Raw genomic sequence first — 13319 nt, 5'->3', positions numbered from 1 at the left:
GTGCTTGATTTGAATAAGAGATTTTTTTGAAATCTATTTTTATGCAGATTTTAAAGCCTGTAAGGTAATGAGTCAATAAGACAGCTATTAACACTTCAATCTTTCTGATACCCAGAATAAGAGAAAGAGATGGATGAGATCTGGCTGTTGTAGATTTAGCCAGCCTTTTCATGCTTGGGTTAAGTTAACCCTGTTTTATATGCTGAGTTTCATGTTTGAGTAGTTCCAGATTTTGCAAATGTGAGGCTCGACTACATGAAAGACTGTTTAGGTGTGCTGAGATGTGCACAGTGATATTTCTTGACTGCATCCTTCCTCCATTTCCACATTTATATTTCTCTGATAATGTCCGTTTCTCAAGGTAATCGCACAATAACTTTCACTGACCTTAAAAATTGTGTGCTAGGACTGTCTGCTCATGACTGTCCTCATGTTTTCTCTATATAGATCACAGCAGGCTTGAATAATAAGCTTCAATTTCTGTCATTAGTGCAGGCCATGGAAGCACTGTGTCCAATTATTTAAAATTAAAACCACAGAAAACACTTGATTATGTATTTTAGAAAGGAATTTTCTGTTTTCATGTAAGGTCCTGGGATAAATGACACATACACTAAATCTTTTGTTTATTTTGCTTGCCCCTTTCAGGGTATGATCTTAGTTATACTTACTGAGAGTTGCTTGTGTACAAACACAAGATGCTATTGAATGTATGAAGTGTGCCTAACATTCACGTCTTTATGATTACTACATGTTCAGACTGACTAATTATACATGACAGTGCAGATAATTAGGGGTTCGTGTAGGCACGCACTTGGTATAGTTGTACAGACAGTTGTGTGTCTCAGCTGTGAGAAAATTGTGTCTCTACTCTTCAAATTACAGCTTTTGAGGGCTAAAGAAATGTTATACACAGAACAGGTAGGGCAAACCCAGCACTTCAGTTGTTGCCTCGCAAGACACAGCAGACGTGCAGCAGTCTGCTTCTTGCCGACTCAGCATTTCTTGGGGCTGACCTACGGGTCTGTGTGTCGGTGAGATGGGGCACCCCGTTCCCTGTGCTCCGTCGAAGCCCCGGCCCCCTTTCTGAGATGCACGCTTAACAAATCCCTCATTGTTCGTCTCATCCTTCCTCTGTTCTATTTTCCACTCCAGTACATTGTTATTTCTTCCTTGCGTTACTTGTACAGCAGCAAACAGTTTCAGCTTGGCGTTTCTGTCATCTTAACTCTTCTGGCCAATGTGGTCAAACTTCTTTCCTCTGCTATCTTCAGGTGCCTGTATTTGGACACTTACATGTACATAGTGTGATGGTTTCTTTTTCTCTTTAGAAAAAGTTGGGTGCCTGCAACTTCCCTTTATTTCTGGAGAATTTCTGTGCAATGTCTATTTAAGATAGAGCCCCTTTATTTGAGTAGCTAAATGTAGATTTAGGAGCTTTGTCTTTTGACACCCAAGTTTGAAAAATGTGGCTGCAGGCAGCGATGCAAACTATATAATCTTTCTCCTTCATAATGAGAGAAACACTGAAATACGTTTCTAATAAGTGAGGATAATGTGATGCAGAATATGCAGCCTCTGGGTTACTTCTTGTTGTTTTTTAATTAAATCCAGGAAATTTTGTTTTGTTTAAGATCTTTGTAAGCTGAGAGTTGTGGAGTACCAGTTGTGTGCAGAACTGCTGTTTTGCTGCTTGAGCAGAGAAAAGACCGCAGCCAGTTCACTGGCAAGGTGGATAAGCCAGAGCAGCTAACATGGGTGCTGTAATTACTGTGTACTTGGGGTGCCTCGGCTGCCTGAGCTGACATACTATCTTTCATAAGCACTAAATTATCTTTAAAAACAAACAAAAACTACCACATGCTTGCACCATTTTAGAGACACACAGCCTATTTATTTTATCACCAGCCACAACTTGCTAATGGAACAATAGGAACCACCATAGCCTCAGATGACTGGTCTGAGGATGTTTCATAAGGGCCTCTGAGTCATCTCCTGTCTATTTGTTGCAATGTTTCACCAACCAGGTGCAGGCAAGTAAGAGACTCAGCTAGCCTTTTGCCAACATGCCAGCAGCTATAACTGTAAAAACCTCTTTGTCTAAGCTCAGTCACAAGCACTTTAGATAACCCAGGCCCTGAATTTTGTCCCATCACCACGTACTGCCTTCAAACTCTTCCTTTTCCTTTTTACTTCTGCAATGCTGGTTTCTAACATCACAGGTCAGTCTTTTACTGCTTTGCTCTGTAGGAAGAAAATCTGTGATAGGGTGCACATGAAAGCCCGTACCAGTGGTCAAGCAACAGGAGACAAATTGTGCACATGCAAAAAAGGGCTATGCTCTGCCATAAAATACAGCTCCGTTCAGATAGACTTGTTTCGGAATCAAAAAAGCAACTGTTCTAGCTCTGATCTGTAGGGAGAGAAGAGTAATAACACAACTTTAATTTTCAGGAGGTTTAAGCCCACAGGTGGCCTGGCCATAGTAGTAAGTCTCAGGTGCATGATATGTTGCTAATGGAATAATTAATGCTGCCTGCCTCCATCTCATAGAGTGGTAAACCAGTACAGGTGTGGCTGCTGAAGGATATGTGGTCTCCTCTGGATGCTCACGTTTTGAAGTTGAGAATATACTTTATGAGGTCTAGTATCAGGTTAGACTAATGAGTTGTTTTTCAGTTTATGTCGAAGAAGAGACTTGGTTAGAGGGTTGCTATATCAATATGTCTTTTAGAAAGCGCTCTACTTACTGGAGAATGTGTTTGGGTCCACTGACTTTGAAATGGTAGGTTTTTTTTCAATTTTTTTCCTCCTTCCCTAAAAGATGCTTTAGGTTACTGGCAGTTACTGTAAGTTGGAAACCATTCTTTACAGCTGTTTGTACATCCACACATGCTTATCCCTCTGTACATCCAGAGGGTTGCACAAAATCCTCTAACAATGTTGTGTTGTATTGTAGTGGTAAAGTTCAAAATGGTGACTATATTGTGGTCTTGCGTCTTTGTCTGTGATCGTGCCCTTTAATAATAGACATTCCCCCATGCACATGTAGAAGAGTTTCTTCTGTTGTTTTCCCCCTTTCCTTCAAAGAATCACTGTTCCCAATAGTTGCCTGTTTGTGTTTTTTTTTAAAATAATGATTATTTTTTTATTTATTAATTTTTTTAAAATTGGAAGACTTGTGGGATGATTGGTTTCCCAAATAGGTCTTATTTGGTATGAGAAAGGGAGACTTGTCTTTCCTCACGGAGGTCTTTGTGTTGTCTTTAGATAGAAGGCTCCATGCTTTAAAACATGTTTAATGTAACTGCATGGTAGGATAAGGTAGTAAAATAAAAGCCAAATGCTAGATTCTAATAAACCTTTCAATACAGAAAAGCCTAAACATGTCTGGGACTGCTTAGCTAATTGTTAGCTGGCTTGGTATCTTTGCTTAGGCTCCTATTTAAAGAAGCAAAGTATTTGTCTTTGCAGATAAGCTGTGGGCAATTTCTAGCCAAAGCCTTTTTGTTGCTGTCTTTAGCTGTGTGACTGTATTGGTGTGGAAGGGGCCAGTTCCGTGACTTTGTCACTGGTTTGTATTGGTAGCACAAATCCCTCCCTGATGGAAGAGGAGGAAAATAGTGCCTTTTCCATCAACAGAAAACAACAATTAGAGCAATGGTTAATCACTTCTTTTATTTATAGACCAGAAGGAGCTATGCTTCCATCTAGTTTGACTTCCTGTGTATTCAGGCTGCATGTTTTCCTTTAGACTTTTTAGGGGGAAGTGCTGTGTGGTGTGGGTTTTTGTTTGGTTGTCTCTTTTTTTTTTTTCTTTGAAAAAAAGAAAGGCGAGTCTTCTTCTAAAAGCAGAAAGCTACAGTGAATCCACTAGCTTCCCTGGTAAACTGATTTAATCTTTATGTGCCCTCTATCCCAAGAAATGGCATCTGAATTCAGGGTTACATTTCTGTAATGTCTGTACCCAGCTCCATGAGTGTTTTGGCTTTGTCAGGGAGGATGGAAAGCTGCTCGCTGTCAGTTTGTTCCTGCGCAAGTATTTGTAGGCAGCAGTCAAGGCACCTCTGAACTTTCTGTTCAATATGCTGCACTAACTGAGCTCCTTAAGCCTCCCACTTAAAAGTTGGTTTTATTTTTTCTTCCCCATCCTTGGATCTCTTTCTACAAGCCTTCTTTGAGCTCCACCCAGTACTCCCACGCCTTTCCTGAACAGGACTGTGTGTAACAGTTGCCTGGTTGTCTTACCTGTGCTCTACACATTGTTTCCTCGCTTCTGCCCGGTAGTCCCTTTTTATACCCCTGGGGATTATGTTGGTGCTTCTAGCCCCACCAGCAATGCTTCCAGCTCTAATTGAAGCAGTGACCGAGGACATGTCTGTGACCTTTCCAAGCAGAGCCTTCCATCCCGGAGGTATGATCTGTGTTTCTGCTTCCTAGATGTATCATCAGGCTGCCAGATGACTTCACTTCCCTGTTCTGTAGCTGCAGCCTCTCCTTTTTGCTCCGTGCTATCCTATCCATCTTTGTGTCAGTGGTTAACTTTGCCAGAAAAGAGCTTTAGAGCCACTGTGTCTAAGGGGAACATTTCACATAGTGACTGAGCTGACCTAATAGCTTGCAGCTGCCAAAAGGGATATTCCCCGTCCCATCACCCACTTGCTGGTGCTGACTCCAGCACTCATTTGGCCCCTCGGCAGACCTATCTGGCTAACTACGCAGGCACCCTTCCCTCTCCTTCTAGATATAAAATCACCAGCAAAATACGTTCATTTCTGCTGGGCCAGTTTGTTGGTTTAGTGTTTGGGCTTGGGCAGGGATCAGATGAACATAGGGGAAGCAGCAAAAGGGAATATGTGGAGGTGGGTGGTAGGGGGAAGGGAACAACTTTTTTTCAGCAGCAGTGAGCTCTCAGATTGTCTCAGCTGCCTCCTGCAGCCCTACTCTAATAGATGACCTGCTGGCTGGATTGTACATATATAAATGACATGGCCAGGATGAGTTTCGGGTGAGTGGGACCATTGCTGGTGGCATGTGATGTCCAACAACTATCAAACAGCTGCCAGGACAGATTTCCAACTATCAAGTTCCCCAGCCGATCCAATGGCTCTATGGCAGCAGGATGCTAGAGAGAGACTTCTGGATGCGTTCTTTAGCATAGAAAATCTGGGGACAGATTTAAGTGGCTGTAACTCATGATTCCATTTGTTAGTGAATAAGAAACTCTGTAAATCCTCCTAGTAATGGTCCTGGTGATTAATACCTTATGGGTTTTGGCCACATTTTCTGGCCAAGCATTCAGCCAACTTTTAGCTTGTCTAGTTTGGTGTCACGTTAGTTCTCTGTGTAGTGTGAGATCTTTTAGGCAAGATGTTATGTGGTCTAGTGATTCTAGCACATTGGACTAGCCCAAGTAGATGTTATTGGAAGAGTTGTATTTATCAACCATAACTATACCCCTGGCAAAAATACCCACCTCAGCCCAAACTGAAAGGCTTGTTTAACAATACTAAAAGGCATTAATTACATTTTTAGCCTTTCCTCAAATTCATTGTTGATGGTATCCCAAATTGATAGTTCCATTATTTTATTTAGGGATGATGTCAGGCTAATTGACTTATCATCTCTGCTTTCCTCTTGTCCCTTTACATTTTGGGATTATGCTGGCAGTCCTTCAAATGCTCTGAGTTGTGCTAGTGTTCCAGGATTTGTTAAAAGTCAGTATTAGTACAGAACATCTTAGCCATTTTGTTAGGCATATGTTTTGTGATGCTACTTAATTTTGAAAAGGCTTACCTTCAGCAGGATGCTACCTCATTTTTTTTCTCAGTTATACATTGTAGCTTTTCTATTGCATAAGTTTCAGAAATGGTTTTTGAAAGTATTGTTTGTCTAAATACTGATACCTGTGGATGCAAAAGTGAAACCAATCTTATAAACTGCTTCAAATGGGCAGCCACCCGATTCCTTCCTCGCATAACTACCATTTTCCTCTTCCAAGAATCCTTAAAGTTTATTACTTTTTTCTATTTTAGCTTGAGGACAGGGAAACTGCCACAGCAAAGAGCCTTTACACCAACTTGCAGCTCCCTAGACTAATGTGGTAGTCATGGGTGGGTTCTGGCCCTTTGCATGGATTTGAAGTAAAAGGAGTTGAGAAGAGCTAGGTTCTCCAGCAGGCAGCCCAAACAATAGAAGAGAACAAAACTAACTGTAACTGGTGGGTCTTCAGCATAGAAAATTTTCAACTTTGTATGTTAGGCTTTCCTGGAGCGTCGTTCAGTAGGGGAGCTTCCCACGGAGGAGGAAAACAGCCCTTTCTGAAGGGGGCTAGTGTGAATGCTCTATAGCAGAGTGTCATCTTAATGCACCTCTGCTGCAGATGCATGTTAAAGATGGCTGCTCAGTGTGAAGCATGAATGATGTACAGATCTCCTTGTGGAAAATGAACAATATCCAAAACATACAAAATTGTTAGGTATTAATTTTGTTCTGTGGGGAAATGAACAGATTTAGTGTCTGTGTATGCATGCACATGAATGTACATATATGGATGTATACATAAATATGGAAGTATGGTTTCCTAAAGGATTCGGAAGTACCTTAACTTGAGTTAGCTATTCCTACTGTAGTGACAAAGTAAATAAAGCAGCCACTGTGCAGTGTGGTATGCCAGTATGGGAATGCATTGCCTTACCTGGGCCTTTACATTGCAACCACTGTTTCAGTTACCACTTGGGGGAGACATTAAAATTAAAGCTTATCTTCAGAGCTCTGGTAGTGGCCAGTGAAGGTCACCTTTTTCCAGGTTGCAATGTTTAGCACATGGTATATTAGATCTGTGCACTACTGCACTTCAGTTGGTTTGAATGGATTGTGCTAATGCTTTCCCAAGTGTCTTTTTTGTATTCCTCCAATTAAAAGATTTCTATCCGTTGCTTTTTTTGCCATGGTTGGATCATCCAGTCTAGCTTGTCTTAGGACAGGCACTAAACTCAAACTCCCCAGTGATAAGTAAAAGTATTTGTCTTCAGGCATCCAGCTTCATGTCTTGAAGCTCCTTGGAGACAAACTAAAGCTGGAAATAATGACACAGATCTGTAATGAGCCTTAAAAAAAATTTATCATTGTTTTAGTCAGCAGAAGAATTACACAAATCCAACTGTAATAATTAATGAACCTATTTCATTGCATCAGAGTCTCTTCGTTATATGTGGCTCAAGGTAGTGTTGAGATCCTGCATCCCCTCTCCAATATGTGACTTCTCTGAGACTTTGACTGACTGAGTGGCCCTTTCCTTTCTCTCGACAAGCCTCTTTCTTCCTGCCAGGGTTTCTGTAGTTTGTGTCATGCCTTGCTCTTATTCTCTTCTGCTCTCGATCCCAATTCTGTTGTCAGTCCTTTTATTTTTATCAACTTCTTAATCTCTTTTAAAGCCTCTCTGTATCAGCATCTAGTTTCTTTGTTCTGCCTCTGGGAAATATCACTGATCTGCACCCAGGTGCTTGCAGAGAGGGTGAAGAAAACTGGCTTCTCTGGGCTTCAGCTCTCCTCTTGCCTCTCTTTGAAGGTGAATCGTTCATGGTAATGACTTGCTATCGTTACCTCCCTGTGGAATTTTGTAGTTAAAAAGTAATCTAATGACAGTGCGCAGTCTTCCCTCCACTTTAGGGGACCCTGTGATGATGATTTATTTATCATTTTTGTTGCAGCAGGAGCTACGAACCCCTGTCAAAGATCAGGGCTTCACTGTGCACATGAAGGCTGTGCGATGTAATGGAAAGATGGTCGCTGTCTCAGTGAATTTGCAGTTGAGGTGTTGAAGTGTTTTGCTTTCATGTGCCAGGAGCGTTTGAGACTGTTCAACTGAAGGAGAGAGGGTGAGCTGGGACAGGGGTGCAATAGCAGGTCCTTTGAGAGATGCTGCGAAGGGGGTCTTTAACAGATTTGTACGGTACATTACTTGTGCAACAGTATGTCATATGTTAAAAACCCAAGAGTCGAAGGAACAGGCGACAGTAATGGACTTCCCTTTGTTAGCAGAGAGCAATGATTACAAACTGCATCCAGGAGCCTGCCAGATAAACAGTTTGAGAGAGAACATGACCTACACGAGAGTAAAGACGCTTCATTAAAATTAGCTCTTCCTGTCATGTGCACAACTGCTTCATGGAGAGGAGGACTGTGGTTGTGTGGATTATGGAAGATCCAGACAAGCAGGCTGCCAAGTAAGCTGTCATGTGCTATGACACCGAGTAATGCAAATCAACTCTGTTCCAGGAAAACCATTTCCATGTCAGCCTCTACATGAAAATTATCTGACTTGAACAAGGGTTTCTTTATGAAGTTAAGAGAATTATTCCTAAGGATTGGAATTTGTCTGTGTCATGGAGGAATGGCCAGAATGGACTTCAAAGTGCAGTCAGAAGATGAGATAATGTGCAGCAAGCACTTTTTTTATAACCAGCAGCCCAGAAAGGAGCATGTCAGCTTAAAAAGTATATTTCTGTCTGAACAGTCCAAACTGCTGTTTTACAAGTAATGCACGGTGTTACTGCATTTTTCAGTGATTAAAGAAGGAAAATACCTCTCAGTCCATTCTGCTGTGGGTTTGACACTTTGTGCATACCCAGTGTTGCTATTCCTGCATGTAGGCAGTTGCTCAGCCTCCGTACAGCTTGAATGGGTGATTCAGAGCTCCAGGAAACCCCAATTGCTTTTGTTTTGCTTTTAATCTGGGTGGCACTTGGGAGCAACACTTGAGCCCACTTTTTTTAGGCAGTTTTTCGAGTTCAGAGAATCTCCTTGAAGTTTGCTTCCTGCGATCCTTTCATCCAGTCTGTTTGAAATTCTGCTTTTCCTTTGGCTTTGTTTGGCATCTATTCAACTACCTTCTGTTTCATAGTAGGTATCAGCCTTTGTTAGTGGCCCACGATGGCTTACTTGGGCTTATGATGGTGATTGACTGCTCAAGCACACTGAAAGGGGATTGAAATAATTTCACTGCTCTTCCTGTCTCATGCCTGTGGTTGCTAAAGGGTATTCTGCTAGTGCTGGGGTAGGGAATAAAAGTTATGCATATTCCTTACTCTGTCTACTTTGTCTCTTACAAGATGAATTCACATTATGAAAAGGACTGAGTTACTCCTCTTTCCTGTAGGCTCAACTCTTGTCAGTCCGTAGGTACTCAAGAAGTCATGAATAACATGCAAAGGAAAAAGGAGGCTGAGTTTAATTTCTGTATTTCCACAAGCCTTTGAACCCTGCTTCTGTGCTTCCACTCACTGTTCATGTGTGCAGGAGCCTTGAGGTTGGAGGGATTGTCTCTTCTTCCCTTCAGAAATTAATGATGTTGTTCTTTGGTGACCGCAGTGCTTTGCTGCTTTCCACGAAGGGAGCTCCGAACACCCTTCACTTTAATTCTAGTGGTATTAAATCATGCAGCAAATCACAGAACTCTGGACTCGCACTATTTAGATGCATGTATGGTACCTTCTCTTGTTTAATTCTCGGGCTCTGCAGACAGCACTGATGTTATTTTGTGATGTAGCAGATTGTCATTTGTTCCTGAAGCATTCTCGCTTCTAGTGGGTCATATATGCTGCTTCATGTGGCTGGTTCAGCCACCCACCAGGACATGGGATCATTCCTCCAGAGGTGTTTATGCCTCCTTTGTACCTGAATGGTGTGGAAATGAAATGTGTATGTGTGAAGTGTAATATAATAATTTGTGGTGGTTTTTATTTGTTATTGGGAATGATGGAAAATGAGAGAACCAGAGGAATGAAAATCTGAGCAGGAAAAGAAAAATAGAGGCATCCTTTCTCCTTGTGGCATCAGAGTACTCCCAGTTTTCAAGTCATGGGGAGCAGGCAGAGTCTCCAGTATTAATTTCAAGTTTATCATAGGCTGTCTGGTATGTACAGTATTATAGCATCTTTCCTGTAATTAAGGGTCAGACAACGTTGTCATTGTCACCCCCCTACCATAATGGATTAGAACTTGTGTAAAATAACTAGCTGTGAGCTGAGTTTTTATGTGAGGTCTCAGACTGAGAGCCAGCGCTTCCTTTATTTTTAATCTGGCATACTTAATTATAGGTGGGTCTTAGAGCACCACAAATTAAGGTTGTGATGCTCCCATTACACAGCTCTATTTTTGCTTGCCTATTGCTTTATTGAACTCTAAGCAGCTGGGCTTGAAGTTTCCAGGGCTGGTGTCTTCTGTAGGTGGAATTATTGAAAAATTTCAGTTAAGATGAACTCCATAATTTCTGAGACAAAGGCTAAAGAAAAATGTTGGTTTGTTTTATTTTGGGGATCTTTCTGGGTTTTTTTATTACTCTTTAGAGGTGGTGTTTGATTTTTATATTAGCTTTGATGCAGGGAGTCAATATTTGGTGAGAGGAGGAGTTTTCTGTCAGTGGATGTACTTTTTGCCTTTCTTATGCAAATTTGGGCAAATTGTAAGTCTTTGAAAAATTGCAGTTAGCACACATTCACTGGAATCTCTTGTGTTTATACGTAATTCTAAGCTAATATTTCTGATTCTGTCTTTGCTAAGCATATTCCCACCCTTTATCTGTGCTGAGGGTTGACCAGGCAGCAAGTCCTTGAGAGCAGTTCAGCTTGCTCCAATCACAGGGACTGAGAGAAGCATTTCTGTAATGGATCCCCCATGAGATGTGCCCAAGCCTCATTGCTGCTAAGAACTGCAAGCGGGGAACCTGTCTCACCTCTCTACCAGCCCTTTTCTCCTCGACTCACCCACCACCCGTGTGCAGCGCTGCTGGGGAGGAGGGAAAGGTTGTGTACTGTGGGTGTCGAAGTGATAAGAAAGGAGGGGGCTTATGCAAGCAGTCTGGTAAGAATGGGGTTTAGGGGAGGAGAAAACTGGGATAAATAGCTGCATGGAGGAGGGTGAATGGCCGATACAAACCAGTGTTTGGGTTGGGAAGGGATCGGTTGGGGAGCTCATGACGGGAGGTGAGGCAGAGGCTGGGTGAGGGGAGCAGTGCAGGTCTGCTTGAGTGAGAAGCAGAGATTGGGGCGGCAGCAGGTCCATCGATGAGGAAGAATGAGGATGTGGCAGTGCTGCCAGAGGAGCAGATGAGGGCTCACTGATGAGGTGTCAGCACCCAGCAAGGAGCCTAGCATTTTGGTTTAGGAACTCTTCAATTTTGCTGTTTTTTCTCTCTGAGGAGGTATTAGAGAGACCCTCTGACAGGCTGTGCCTCACAGCTCCCTTGCATGAAAGACAACCTGCTTCTTCTGTCAGCTCCGCCATTAGCTCACTTGGCAAAGGTCTTTGCCATAGTCCTAGGGTCTTTTGATGACCCCTGGGGATAGAAAATGATGCAATGTGATGGATTTTTAATGAGCTTTTAAAAAAAAACTGAGAACTTGCACAGAAAAATGCATTAAAGGCACATTATTGAGGTTGTAAAGTCAAGCACACACAAGTTAGGAAATGCCAGAACAAAGTTGGGCCGTGGACCATTAATTCAGGCTCTCTGTATGCTATGAAATGATCTCTGGTGCTCTGATCACATCTGTTTCTGGTCGGCAGGACCTTTGCCATGTTCAGTGTACTGGATGGATGGTGGCCCCTTGATGTTAACTTAAAATAATTAATTTCATGTGCTGTGTAATCATGAGGTCTGCATTTATCCAGAACTGTCTAAAGGGAGGTGAATTGTCCCTACAGTCTGTCAGAGCTGCTCATTTGAGACTACAAGTGGGGAGGATGCCTGGAGGTTTGTTCCATAACTGTTTTTGTCTATACGTTGGTGCCTGCCATGTGTACGCTGACAGGCTGGTCTCAAAAAGGGAGGAAGGACTGTGTTCCCTACCTCGCCTTCAGTGGAGGATGACATCTCAGGCCCAAAAGCACAGGGAGGCATTGAGCCTCTTGAAGCAATTTTGTCTTTCCCACGGCTTTCCCTGGCAGGGGTGTGACTCCATGCAGCCCTTGTGCCAGCTGGTTTTTAATAGCACTGGGTGGCTCTGTACGTACTGTTGCTGTTGAGGAATGTCGTACAAGACCTGAACTCTAAAACCAGTTCCCTGACAGCAACAGACATCAAGCAACTTGTTTGATAGACCAGAACTGCATGGATTAAAAAATGACAGGCAGCTGAAGTACGTACGTGCTAGTGGGAATACAACTTGGCTTTGCCTGCACAGCACATCACTACTTGATGTATATGGTATATAACATTTCAGGAATTCGGCCACCCTAGCATTGCAACCCCTTTTTGACCCTATGAAATAATGGGCCAGTGGCCTAGTGAGTACCTCCTTTATGGTAATGAAAAGCCACAATGGTCAGGCTCCCAAGCAGACTTTCCTCCCTCGATTTAAGCATGAAACTGCATCCATACCATTACTTCTGGTATGTAGAAATGGTTGAGATGCATACAGAAACAGGTGCCATGTTTTCTGCAAATGGAGTTGCACCACTAGGATATGAACTTGTATAACAAATAGACTAATTAAGCTGAAACTTTGTGTCCTTTAATTATGCAATTAAGATGTCCAATTACAAAATTAAGATATGTAATTACCTGGGAAGGGATTAAAAAAACTTTATGAAATTTTACTATGGTTTGAGAACTGTGTCTAGCAATACACCTGTTCATGCAAACTTCAGTCTTCCTGGCTGGAGCAAGAACACTTACGGCCTTGAGGTGGTACTGTTTTCTTCTGTGTGCCTCACGGTATCTCTGTGACTAAACAGGGAGAAAAGGAACTTGGTCTTTAAGAAAGGTGTTGTACCAGTGGTCTTAGGGAGTGAAAGGAAGGCTTGGCCTGGGGTTAAGGCAGCGGGGTTGAGACATGAGAGCTGAGCTTAGCTATCAGCTCTGACCCAGGCTTCCTGTGGACATCGTGTATGGCCTCACGTATGCACCAGACCTCAGATCTGCTGTGGACTCTCCTCCTGGCAAGGAGACCACCCTTTGTGCTTGCATGGGGTGGAGGTCCCACCTCCTTTCCCAAAGATCTAAGTTGCTATAAGGAAGCAACAGCCTCTGCTGCTGTTGACCTTCATAATTTTGTTTAAAGGTGTTGAGCCAAAGATGAAGAGCTGAAGCTGTGGATTTATGACTCTTCTTCGTTTGCTCTTTATTTGGAAAAGTCACCGCCCAGTGTGAAGGGGCTGCACTCTGAGAGAGGTGATGAAATATTGTCATTGGCCTGCTGTACGGACCATCTGTCTCTCCCAGGGCTACTCTGGAGCATGGTGAAGTGTGTTGCTTTTCTGTATGGGCTTTTTCATTTAGTTGGCCTTGATTCACTGCTAATTTTTTTTTTTCTTTT

The 13319-nt window shown here is 42.6% G+C and overlaps 1 protein-coding gene across 5 annotated transcripts in view; it reads left to right on the top strand.

The window, feature by feature from the left end:
- TBXAS1 (thromboxane A synthase 1) overlaps positions 1-13319 on the top strand; it is a 246881-nt gene that overhangs the window by 47025 nt on the left and 186537 nt on the right. The window contains exon 1 of one of the 5 annotated variants that reach the window (XM_030041205.2): positions 3811-4414. The exons of the other annotated variants lie outside the window; for them this stretch is intronic. The gene's annotated coding sequence lies outside the window, so the exon portion shown is untranslated. Of the gene's footprint in view, positions 1-3810; positions 4415-13319 lie in introns of those variants that run through there. 5 annotated transcript variants of the gene reach the window in all.

The sequence above is a fragment of the Aquila chrysaetos genome, chromosome 17 (genome assembly GCF_900496995.4).
Source record: "Aquila chrysaetos chrysaetos chromosome 17, bAquChr1.4, whole genome shotgun sequence".
In the NCBI taxonomy this organism is placed as follows: Eukaryota; Metazoa; Chordata; class Aves; order Accipitriformes; family Accipitridae; genus Aquila; species Aquila chrysaetos.
This window is presented reverse-complemented; position numbering and strand designations above follow the sequence as displayed.